The sequence below is a fragment of the Sus scrofa genome, chromosome 13, assembly GCF_054392235.1.
Source record: "Sus scrofa isolate SSC_HxYL_T2T_F1_AM1 chromosome 13, Sscrofa_HxYL_maternal_Yorkshire_Landrace_v2.0, whole genome shotgun sequence".
NCBI lineage: Eukaryota > Metazoa > Chordata > Mammalia > Artiodactyla > Suidae > Sus > Sus scrofa.
In genome coordinates this window covers 141,258,520-141,271,166 of record NC_139395.1, presented here as the reverse complement: position 1 = coordinate 141,271,166, position 12,647 = coordinate 141,258,520, and the positions used below count along the sequence as shown (strand labels likewise).

The 12,647-nt window shown below is 49.7% G+C and overlaps 1 protein-coding gene across 2 annotated transcripts in view; it reads right to left on the bottom strand.

Moving 5' to 3' along the window:
- Positions 1-11,473, bottom strand: part of TPRG1 (tumor protein p63 regulated 1) — a 358,132-nt gene extending 346,659 nt beyond the window's left edge. Inside the window, exons 1-4 of one of the 2 annotated variants that reach the window (XM_084990688.1) lie at positions 10,809-11,473; positions 9,698-9,944; positions 8,542-8,861; positions 4,565-4,878 (exon numbers count right to left, since the gene is read on the bottom strand). The gene's annotated coding sequence lies outside the window, so the exon portion shown is untranslated. Of the gene's footprint in view, positions 1-3,611; positions 3,738-4,564; positions 4,879-8,541; positions 8,862-9,697; positions 9,945-10,808 lie in introns of those variants that run through there. The other variant, XM_084990689.1, reaches the window with a different exon arrangement.
- Between the last annotated feature and the right edge of the window lie 1,174 nt (positions 11,474-12,647).

Here is a 12,647-nt window from a genome sequence, read left to right as displayed (position 1 = left end):
GAGGCGGGGTCAGCCTAATCCCAGCCGAAGTCTTTTTTTTGGCCTTTTGACCTGTTACCTGCACCTTCTCCACCTGAAAATTGAAAACCACTCCCTGAGGAGTCCAGTGTCTGTGCCTGTTTTAACCACGTGGCTATATTAACTTTAATAAAAATTCAAATATTAAGTATATTTTACAAATCGGTCAGTTTATTTGCCACTTGTGGTTTCTGGGATGCATTAACAAAGGGCCAAAAGCCACTAGCAAGAGTCCTCTCTTCACTCTCCTTCCGGTAGCCTAGACCAACCAGGCCAAATGGAAGACATAAGCAAATGCCAACAGGCAAGTGGCCGTTTCACGTACTCAGCACTGTTTCTTTCAGGATAGTTCAGTAAACCCTCTCTCTATCAATTTTCTCCTGAACCTGTGCCCAGAGCCCACTGAAGTCCCAAACCACCCCACCCCATCCCCATCTCCAGCTATATGCTGAGCTTCAGGCCTCTGTAGCCCTGGGCAGCTTGGCCCATGCAGAGGACAGAGGGGGTGTCCCTCCACAGAAGGAGCCCAGGACACGTCTGAGGGACGAGGCTGAGTGAGGATGGCGTGCCATCCTGGAAATGGCACAATTGAAGCAAATGCCCCACATAAATGTTTAAGTGCGGAATCAAAGAAGAGAGACATAGAGCAGTGGGTGGAAGGAAGTCATGTGCTCTGGCCTGCCTCTGCTGCCCAAGACTGTGGGTCTCTGAACCAGTCCCTTCTCTGGACCACGGGCTGCTCCTCCTCATAAGACAAGGAACAAACCCTGCCTGGCAGCCTCCTAGGGTGGCTCCCATCCTCCAAGGAGATCCAGGGTATTACAAAGTTTGGAGAGCTATAAGTCTCTGTATATTTTGAAAGCTTTTTGTGATCATATATTTTGGCAAGAAGAGAAATTGTTTGGTCTCCGCCACCCACCCTGCCATGGTCTGGAAGTGGCTAACTCAGCAGCTTTGGGCAGACCTGGGGAGGAATTCTGGCCTCCTGCCTCCTGTCCTAGTTGTTAACATTCAGCACATTGCTCTTGGATAGAAAGCAGCATAGAGATGTAAGCTTTACAAGTAACCCAGAGGGGTTGGGTGCCGCTCTCCAAGCCCTCCCCACAAGACCCCAGAAGACAGTCAAGTTGACTCTCTGAAACCTGTACTTTCTCTCCGAGCTTAACCTCTCAGAGCCAGATCAGAAACTAGGCACCAAGGACCTACTCTTTCTGGGGAAAGTTCACGGCATTTAGCTGAATCCCGACACCTCTGTGAGGCAGGTGTCATCATCACCCCACTTTCAAGGTGAGGACTGAGGTTGAGTGAGATGAAGTGAGTTGCTTAAGCCTACTCAGAATTCCAAGTCCAGATCTCTGTCTGAGTTCCTGGGCATTACATGATTGGACATGAGGCCAGCAAACCAGCTGTGAGGTGTCAGAACCAAGCTCCAAACTAGGCTGGGCCAAAGCTGGTGGACTCCTCCCTTCCTGCAAAGCACTTCTTTCTGGGAATGTTCTTGTCTAACCAGACAACAATAGTAGACATTTCGAGGCTCTGCCTCCTCAGGTCTGTTCCTGGTTTCTCTGCTCAAGGGAGTCCCTGCAGGGGACTCTTATACCCAGGACAAAGCTCTATGGTCTTCATGTGGCAGGGGACACTCTCCAGGTGACCTGCCATGTCAGTCTCACTCAGTGAGTAGGCATGGCTTGTGCAGATTCCCAGCCAGCCATGGCCTCGCCCGAGAGCCTTCCACCTTCCTGTCTGCACCTGGGGACAATTACAGTAGGTTCTAGAAGGAGTCTCTTGGTCTGCAGTCAAAACAGGACTCAGGAGAGAAGACTGTCATCCTGAAGGTGAAACAACTCTTAGATTCTCTAAGGAGATCGGGAAGCTGCGTGAGCTTTGCCTCCAAGTTTGTTTTATCCACTTCAGCCCTTGATACAGGTTCCATTCTGGATTAGGCAGTACTGGCTCTAGGACACCCTGAAGTTAAGAATTTCATTGAATCTCTGAATAAGCAAGATCTGGAGTCAAGGCTGGGGTCCCAGATAGAGTGCACTCCTCTGCTGGTAGTGGGTGTGGTGCTCCCACAGGCCTAACCCACAGTTCTGCCCCTGCCCCTCCTGGTAGCTCCACCTTTTACAGCTAAGCTTCAGGGCAGCCCCTGAGCTCTCCAGCTCTCACGTGGGCCTCCGGAAGTCTTACAGCTCACAACCCCTCAACCATGGCCTGGGGCTTCCCGGTCAGGGTTTGGTGGAGTTGGTCTGTGGCTGTAGAAGCCTTAGGCCTAGAGGCCAGCCTGACTCTGTTCCTGGGCTGCAGAAAAGCCCTCAGGCCTGGGCCTAGGCACTACTGGGAGGGGTCCAGGAGGCTGAGGATATGAAGGGCCAGTTTAGGGTTGCTGTGGAGGAGGAAGGGTGTGGAAGAGAACAGGCAAAATGCTAATGCTTCAGCTTCTTGTGCCTTCAGACTCCAGGCCTTCAGGAAGGAAGCGGCTTGGTTTCCCTGCCCCGGAACAGCAGGCTGTCAGGGATCTTATTCTGATGCTGGCCTTCTGAAAGGGCAGCTGGACACAGCCAGGGCAGGCCGGGGTCCTGGCTTGGCCTCCATAAGTGGGGCCATAAAAGGGATCTCTGGGCAGAACCTAACCCCTAGAAATGGGCAGGACCTAACCCCTTGGCAGGGGAAAAGACACAAGCTTGGGGCAGAGATAGGGATAGTCACAGAATTTCAGGCCCCAGAGCTTGAGGTGTCAAGGGCCTCAGGCCAAGGAAGGCCAGATTGAACCCAGGTTCTAAATAAAGGCAGAGGAATCCCAGTACCAGAGCCAAAGGGGTCAAGAAGCCATGCTGACTTGGTGCTTATTTCCCAGAGTTACTGACCCAGGGCTTCTTCAGTTCTAATTGGTTTTTTTCCTTAATGAAAATAAGATTTATGCACCACAGAAACCAGGGCCAGGCTAAGCCTTTACAAGGTCTCCATGGAATCTTGTACAAGTTACTGGAAAGAGGCTGGAAAGCCAGGAGGGGGCCTGGGAGAGCCCAACTCCATCACTAAATCCCTGTTTGGCCTTTAATAGCTCCATAGCCTCCTTGGGCCTTCGTAACCTCCTGTGTGAAATAAGGGAGTTGGATCACAGCAGAGGTTTCCAAGCTGCTGTCTGTGAAGTCCAGTGATCTGAGGAGGGGCCTCATGAGTCTCTATAAGGGTCAGAGAAGAGGGAAGCTCAGAAGGGGAGGCCAGAAGCTCCTAACACACAATTGCCTGGAATGCTGCCTTTTTTTTTTTTTTTTTTGGTCATACCCACAGTATGCAGAATTTCCCCGGCCAGGGATCGAACCTGCACCACAGCTGCAGCCCTCACCACAGCCGTGACAATGCCAGATCTGTAACCCACTGCCCCGCCAGGGAATGCCTGGAGCACTTCCATTTTGAAGTTTAATCCATTGGCAATCCATATAAGATTTTGTGTGGAAGCCACAAGAAAAAAAAAAAAAAAAAGGAAAAGGAAAGGGGGAAATAAAGAGTAGAAAAGGAAAGAAAGAAGGCAAATAGGAGCTCTGAGCTGGCTGATCTCCAAGCTGTCTCAGGCTTGTCCTTCTCTGACTCACCATGACGCTCTCCTGCTCACATTTTGAAGAACCACTTCTGCTCCCCTCTGCCATCCTCTCAGGAAAGAATCCATACATAAGCCCAGAAAAAGCCACTGGTGAGATCCCATTTCCCAGCTCTGAGGCGTGCTGGCGCGCAGAGGAGGAAATTGGGGGGGTTTATGTGGGCTGGTGGGGAGGAGAGTGGAGGCCCTGAGCTGTAAATCAGGCTCAGAGGTTTGGATTCCCCGCTGCGTGACCCTCAGATGCCCCCTCCACTCCAGAAACCGGTACACTCACACCCCAGCCAAGGGAAGTGTGCCCGGCTCTCAGGCGGCCCCTGGAAGCTGGGCCCACTCTGAGGAGTTGTTTTGATTTTTCAGGAAAAACTACTCCAAGCCAAACCTTCCCTCCCAAGAACAACACAGACAGGGATTTTCAATGTGCTCGGGGGACGAAGGCTCTGGGTGGCCCTATGCGCCGGCCTGGCCAGTAAGACCCACAGGTAACAGGCACACCTGAGTCAGTATGGATGGCGGCTAAGGGCCACTTCTTTTTACTCTAAACACCTCCCACTGCTGCCAAGTCTCCAGGCTTCCTCTTTTAGATGATTTTGCTCTCCCATGTGCCAGCCTGACTGCACGGTTGCTCATCGCTCAATACCCAGCCCTCACATCCAGGAATTCCATGATTGCCTGGAGATGTGGCAAGCCCAGCTGAAGTTGGGGACCTCCCTTATGTGCACACACACCACCCAGGGAGGACCCTCTGCTGCCCTCTCCCACAAGAGGTGGGTTGCCTTGGGACTCTCTGAGCATGTGGGTTAGTGGGATCAGCTTTGGACCAGGAATGGAGAAGTCCCTGGACCCTCCCTCTGTGAGAGTTCCAGTGGGTCACCTCTTTTTTCTGGGCCTGTTTCCTCCTCTGTGAAATATAGGGGACTTACACTCACTCACCCCACATTTACCACATACCTGCTTTCAGGTGAAGTGGTTCTCCTTGACCAAGGTCACAGCCCAAGGAATGGCCACATGGGTGAAATTAACTCAGAGGTCAGTAGGGTCGCTGATGTCAAAGGCAGTTCTGCCTCCATAAAGGCAATGGCTGCGATGCGTTCCCATCTCTCGGAAAGTTCACAGGGTAGTGAGGCAGTGTGATGTTGAAAAATAATCACCTCAATGGTCAAGTAGCAGTCACCTTGCGGTGATGTGGCTGCAGAGAGGCTGGTCCTACAGTGTGTCCCAGAAGAAGTGACCGCCACGTTGAATTTTCAAGGCTGAGCACCAAGCTGTGGGCGGGATGCGGAGAGAAGAACACGGAAATAGGAGAGTTTGGAGAATTTCAAGTAATTAACCAAGGACAAGAAACTGGGGGTGAGAAGGGCAGAGAAGACAAGAGAAGAAGCAAATCAGATCTCCAGGGCCCTCAGGCTTTGTATATTTCAGATTCTGGAGTTACTATGTTTTATTGTTCTTTGTTTTTTGTTTTTGTTTTTTCCTGAAGGCAATGGGAAATGCTGGAAATGTAGAAGAATAAGATGGTCACATTTGCGTTTTAGAAATCTCCCTCTGGAGTTCCCTTCATGGCTCAGCGCTTAGCAAACCCAACTAGGATCCAAGAGGATGTGGGTTCAGTCCCTGGCCTCCTTATCATCCACAAGGATGTGGATTTGATCCCTGGTCTCGCTCAGTGGGTTAAGAATCCAGTGTTGCCATGAGCTGTGGTGTAGGTCGCAGACACGGCTCGGATCCCGAGTTGCTGTGGCTGTGGTATATATAGGCCAGTGGCTAGAGATCCAATTGCACCCCTAGCCTGGGAACTTCCATATGCCGCAAGTGTGGGCCTAAAAAGAAAAGAAAAAAAAAAAAAAAACCAAAAAAACCCTCCCTCTGTCTGTCTTGCAGGGCCCAGTTTGAAGAGAAAAAGAAATAGAAGGCAGGGAGATCACTCAGGAAGCAAGAAAAAGAGAGGAAGATGTCCCAATCCAGGTCAGGTAGGACGGAAGTATAGAAGGAAGTGAAATCGAAGATGAGAGTAAGGGCTGTGACAAGATAAGCATTCTCCATCCCTGACTTTCTAGGACTCGACAGCTAAAGAAATCTCCCCGCACGCATTCCACCTCCCATTTTTATCCACCCCTCCTCCCACCTCCCACACACCCCTAAGTCTGGCCGGACCCTCCCACTCCCCAGCTTGGATAATAGGCGTGGCAGCGGGCCCAGGAGTTCCCGCCATCTTCCCCACCAGCATGTTCTGCTGCCTGAGCAGTTGGCTGCCGCCAGGAGTGTTAATTGGAGAGACATCTGAAGTGACCAGACTGGTGACGCCGCTGCCATGATAGACACACTCCATCTGCTCCGACAAGACACGTCTCCTGCACATAGGAGCCCAGCCTGACTCCCTGTGCCCAGCACTTGTAAGAAGTGGGACTCAAAGAAGTTAGACTCACAGGCTTTGCAACTGAAAACTGCCTGAGAGAACACGGAGCCCAAGCCCTTTGGTTGGTTGATGAAAAGGAAACTCAGGCCCAGGGTGGCCCAGGGTCACTCTCAGAGCTCAGGGCCAGGAGGTCTGCTGACCTGTCCTCTGCCCTTCCTTTGTAGGTGGGTAAGGTGTGAAGGGGAGTTTAGCCTCTAGAATCATGAATGTATCAGTGTCATTCCCTACACAGATGTGCTCAGACTGTCCACAAGCCGGTGGGTGTTTGATTTGACTTTAGGGCGACATTTTCATTGAACCTATTTTCTGGGAAATTTTTATTGAGGTCATTCTATGATCTAGCTGGAGAGGACTTTCGAAAGAGTCCAGTCCAATGGTTTTCTCACTGGTGGCATTTATCTGGGTTGGGTTTGGTTTTAGTAGCAGCGTCTTTTTCAGATGATGAAACAGAGGCTCAGAAAGGAAGGCACTTGGGCAGATGACGTAAGTGAATAAGTTACAAAATATGGTTGGAAATGAGCTCTCGGACCCCCAAGTACATAATTCACATCCATTATCTTATTTGATCTTCACAGCAACTCCCACTGCTGCCCACCCCCAGTTCCACCATTGTTGAGGACAGAGAGGAGGAAAGTTCCGTGATGAATAAGCGTCTGTCTTATTTTAAGCTCAAAAATGTTCCAGAACAGACTCTTTTAATATTACCTGATCATTGTACGACATTTTCTAATTCAGTATCCACTTTCACATACATAATCCCACGTTCACTGTGAAGAATGGTGTGATATACTCATTTTACAGACGACTCAGACAAAAGAGAAATGAATGACCACATCAGCAGCAAGAGGGGAGGGAGGGCCAAGACCCAGCTGTCTCAGTGTTTGGCCCCCAACCAGGGACCCTGCACCCAGGAGTTACCATGCACCCTGAGGGTACCCACACTCTCCTCAGTGGCCTTTTATGGACTGAACTCCACGGTGAAGGAAGAGTACCCCGTTGCTAAGTTACAGTGTCGCAAATAACACTTCAACTTCTTTGATCATAGTTCATCAACATGGACATGGAAGTCATTACAGAGACCAATCGGGGACCTGTAATTAACTAGGAGCCAAAGCATCTTGAGGAACCAGCAGTGATTGGAGGTCTCAGTGAAGAGGAGGGACATCTCCTTTCTTTTTATTTATTTATTCTTTCTTGTCTTTTGTCTCTTCTAGGGCCACACGGCGGCATATGGAGGTTCCCAGGCTAGGGGTCCAAGCGGAGCTGTAGCTGCCAGCCTGTACCAGAGCCACGGCAACACCAGATCTTTAACCCACTGAGCAAGGCCAGGGATCGAACCCACAACATCATGGTTCCTAGTCAGATACACTAACCACTGAGCCACGACGTCTCCTTTCTGAGAGACACAGCACCCAGAAGCCCCAGCATGGCCTCCTCTGCTGCTCAGGTGCTGAGAAGGTGACTATATCTGACTAGCCTTGCAAGAAGGACAAAGGCAAAGGGTCTGCAGTACAGGTAGGACTGGATGCCAGGGGACCAACAAGGTGCTCCTGAGAGACCCTGGTCATTTTTGGTCCTGAGGCAAAGGCTCCATCTCGGTGGGGGACAGAGGAGCGTGCCTAGGAGGGGCTCAGGACTAGGTCATCCCCTCCCTCAACAGACACTTTCAGAATAGGTTCAGTCTGCCTATAGTGACCCTGAGAGGGAGAGAAAAGCCATGGAAAATGCAGCTCTAAGCAGAGCCATGGCTTTTTCTGGAAGGGGGCTTCAAATGCATCCTAATTTAGCCTATTTTTGGTCATGTGGTGATTGAGTCACTTGGCAATGACAGCTGCCTGATTCTTGGAAGCAGCTAACAACTCTCCCACGACAATAATAGTGATAAAAATAATAAGAACGGCAGTGGTAATTATTAGTATAAATATATATTAAAATAACTACTGTTACTTTAAGGACAGTTACCAGATATAAACAGTTTTGAGGCCACCACAGTCTTCAATGTTGTTCATTATTGCACTTGGTTTTCGAAAACCCCACAGGCAGGGCAGGGATGGCAGCTGCACGCATTGTACAGAAGAAGAAACTGAGGCTCTGGACCAGAAGTGGGTTGCCCAATTGCACAGTAAATTAGTGGCAGAGCAGCCAGGATTTGGAGGTGGGAGAAGGAAGGAGGAAAGTTGGACCTGCCAAGTCCCCGTGAAGAGGGAAGCAGGCTTCCCTTTGGAAAGGATGAACAGCGACTGTCCTCCTGGGCAATGTGGCATTGGAAGGCCACACTGTTGAAAGGGGTGGGGGAAGGTGAGATCCCCAAAAAGCCAGCTGTGTGGTAGAATGTGCCTTCAGAGGGACACTGTCTAAAGGGAGATTGCCATCTCTCGGTTTTGAGTACTGAGTGGACAACACTCACAGTTGTCTGGGCCTCTCCTATCTGACAGGTGCAATAGAACCAATGGGGTAAAATGAATAAGCTGCATGCACACAGCTCCCAATCCCGCTTAAAGATCACACTTACCCCTGCCCTGTCTGCTGGCTCCTTGCTGCTCTGATGGGAGGAGCATCTTGATGTCCAGGACTTCCTTACGTGTCCTCCATGCCTATTACATTGCCAGGCACATACTGTGTTCAGCCCATGTTGAATTCATGGGGGAATAAAGGAATAGATGGACGTATCAAGAGGCAACTGCCTTGGGGGCTGGAGAGACATGAAATGCGACTCTTACTTAAGAAAACCTGCGTCTTGGAGCCAAGGACATGGTCTCTGTGTGTCTTCTCCTGAGACCACTAATATTTACTCCCCTGCAAAGTTGAGTGAGAACAAAACCAACACGGAGTCTGAAAGACAGAAGGTTAAATAGTGACATAAGTCCCAAGGCATTAGTGACAGGCACCGCTTAATAAATGCCACACGGAAGCGTCCCCCACTGCATTAGGCCTGGCATCATTACTGAATTGATGAAACCCAACCACCTTACATGATGCCTGTGTAGCCGTTCCAGCCCACCTGGCTTCACATGGGCAACAGTTTCAATCTAGTTCTGGGACTTCACCCAAAAGACTATTTGATTTAAATCCAATACCCCCAAAGAGGGCATTGGATTTAAAGGCAAAGACATAGTAGGCATCTACATGGCATGTGAAGCTCTATTTTAGGCACTCAGGGGGTAAGACTATTAATCTAATTGGCCCTTGCTTTCAAGGAGTTTACAAAATTACAAAGAACAAAATAGTACCCGGCAAATAATGAATAAATGCTAAGTGAGTATTAATTTCTTCTTGCAGCTTTAAAAAATATTCTCCCACAGGAGTTCCTGCTGTGGCTCAATGGTAACAAACCCGACTAGTATCCATGAGGACATGGGTTCGATCCCTGGCCTTGCTCAGTGGGTTAAGGATCTGGGGTTTCCATGGTGTAGGATGCAGAGGAGGCTCAGATCCCAAGCTGCTGTGGCTGTGGTGTAGTCCAGCAGCTGTAGCTCTGATCAACCCCTAGCCTGGTAACTTCCATATGCTGTGGATGCAGCCCTAAAAAGAAAAAAAGAAAAATTCTCCCACGCTGGATTCAAATAACACCCTTCTATGGTCCTGCTGCTCTGGAGGTCAGAAATGGGAAATAACTCCATTGGGCTGCCTTCCTTCTGAAGATGCTGAGGGAGAAGCTCTTTCCTTACCTTTTCCAGCTTACAGAGGCCACCTGTGTTCCTTGGCTCTTGGCCCTCTTCCTCTATCTTCAAAGCCAGCAGGAAAGCAGCTTCTCTCCTCTCAGACCTCCTTCTGCCCTTTCATAAGGACCCTGTGATTACACTGGTCTACTGTCCACAGTAATTTTACCATTTCTATGTCCTTAACTTAATTGCATCAGCAAAGTTCCTTTTGGTATGTGAGGTGACATGGTCACAGGTTTTTGTCGTGGTCCTCCTGTGGGTCAGAAGAAGAGTTTCCAGACACAGACCAGGGTGAGAAGAGAGATGAGTTTATTAAGATAAGAAACGCTGTGAGCACAGCGGGATAGCTTGGCTTCCTGGTTGTCAGGGAGAGCCGACCCCAGTGCAAACTGGCTGCTTCTTTCTATTTTATAGCCAGCGAGTAAGGGAAAGGGTCATGTGATTTTACTGGTTAGCCGGGGATCTAAAACTCTCCTCGTTCTGGATAAGGTCTTGCTTGACTAAGCCATCCCTTTACCCAGTAAATGAGAGCTTACTAGGGTAGACTACTTCTTTATCAGAAGAACGCCAAGCCTGTTAAGAGCTTCAGCTCCAGGTTTTGTCCATCAGCTTCAGGTTTTGTGCTTGAGCCAATATGCTGCGGCTCGAGTTCCACAGTTCTGGGGATTAGGACTTGGGCCTTGTGGGGGGCCATCACTCTCTCAAGCACATACAGAAACTGTTAGGTGCTTTGGGCGTATGAAGGAAGCCATGGTAAATTCCAGAAAAAGGCTGGGGGATCAGGACATCACTAAGACTGATCTTGGCGGAAAGGTAGGATTTTATAGGGCAAGATGACAGAAAACATGGTGACAAAACAATCTGGTGAGAGTGGGATATAAGATCTATGTGGGGGGAGGGACATCCCAAGAGAAGAAGCTAAACTGAGGAGCACCACCAATGCAATGGGAAACGGAAACTGACAGCCCTAATGGCCTGGACCTGCCTAGAACACAGACTGGGACTCGAACCCAGCCAAAACCCAGATTGGGATTTGAACGCACGTGCTGAGACTTGAACCCAGCCAAAAACCAGATTGAGACTTGAACCCCCACGGTTTTAAATTAGAATTACTCACCCTGTTTCTGGACTCACTAAATTTCAGGTTCTTTAATGCCTCTGCGCAAAAGGAATTCAGCAAGAGACAAAGTGATAGGTAAGAAACAGATGTGTTATGACGATAGGACCCCTGTGAGAGATGCAAGCAAACAGGCAAAGAAGCTCTGCCCTGGGATCCGGTGGGCCACAGTTTTATCATCCAAGGGGCGGGTGGGGCTTGGAAAGGCCCGCCTCTTCCTTTCTGGGATACTAAGCTCCTCCTTAATATCCAGTAAACTTCTGTGTTCAAATCAGCTGAAGGGCAGTCCTCAAACTCTAGCCCTGGGTCTGACTCTGAATGCAGGGGTCATCCCATCCCCCACCCAGTGGGTGGTAGTAATTCTCTCACCTCCACTAATCAAGCAAGCCTGCCTTGTTTTTTTTCTTTTTTTCTCCCTTGTCTTTTCTAGGGTCGCACCCTCGGCATATGGAGGTTCCCAGGCTAGGGTCTAATTGGAGCTGTAGCCGCTGGCCTATGACACAGCCACAGCAATGTGGGATCTGAGCCACATCTGTGACCTACACCACAGCTCACAGCAATGCCAGATCCTTAACCCACTGAGCAAGGCCAGGGATCGAACCCGCATCCTCATGGTTCCTAGTCAGGTTCATTAACCACTGCGCCATGACGGGAACTCTAAGCCTGGCTTGTTCTGGTGGCTTTCTTGAATTTACAGTGGTCTCCCAACATTCCCCAGGTTTCCCTATTTTTCTATGATCCCCTACTGGGACTTCTACAACCACCTGTGCCTACTCTATCCCTATCAAAACCATGTGTGTTCTTTATGGAGGGAGACCCAAACGTTTTTTAGAAATGCCCGTCCTTTCTAAAACAGCATGGAGGACATACAAGAGAGGCAGGATGTACAAGAGGATGAGGCCACCAGTTTGAAGTTGTTGTAGTAGCCAAACCAATAGATGATGACTTTGGCAATGGCCTGGAAAAGACAGGAAGATGTTGAGACACCAAAGAAGTAAACGTGAGGATTTGGGAATAAATTCTAGATAGAAAGTGAGGACCCTGGAAGTGATAGAGCTATAAATGCAATAGCTGGATTTGATACCCTCCTATTGTTCAATTTGGTTGTTTATTAGATGAGCCATTAGCCAAAAGGTACATGAGACACGGAGGAGGTATGAGGAAGGAAGGGGATGGATTCAGTGTAGAACAGGTTGTTGAAGGCAAGGTGCCGGTGGGGCTTCCAGGTGGAGCTGCTGGCAGGTCGGTGGGCTTTCAGAATTGGGCTACAACTGAGAGATCAAGGCACCCTATGTCTGGCTGCACCCCCATTTGTCTGGCACAAGTCACAGCTGACATAAGTTTTCAAAATGAGTTGCTGAGAACTGTTACAACAAGGCAGAAATTCCGGTTCTTAAGATTGAAGTTAGCAGGACAAGAAGAACATCCCCCCACCTGCCGCCACCTCTCGAGCCCACCTCCGCTCCACCACCACCCCCAGGCTAGTGATTCTAGTGATTCTCAGACATGACGTTTCCATGTGCCACAATGAGGGAGCAATTGTGGGTACTGTCTTCAAAGAAACAGAAACAGAGCCCCTGTGGCCCCACGATCAAAGCCAGCCTGAGGGGGTGCTCAGGCTGAGAGCAGAGGCTGAGAAGAATGGGTGAGAAGACTGAGCTCTCTAGGGGTGGGCTTGCTCCCCTCCATTTGTATGTGTTCCAACCCAACCCCCCTTTCTCTTTCCCGCCTCCTTGGCTTATTCCCTCTCCTTCCACTTAGGCTGGTTTTTCTCCTTCCCATCGAGGCTCAGCTCAAATGCCGTTTCCTCTGGAAAGCCTTCCAGGGTTGACATCCAAG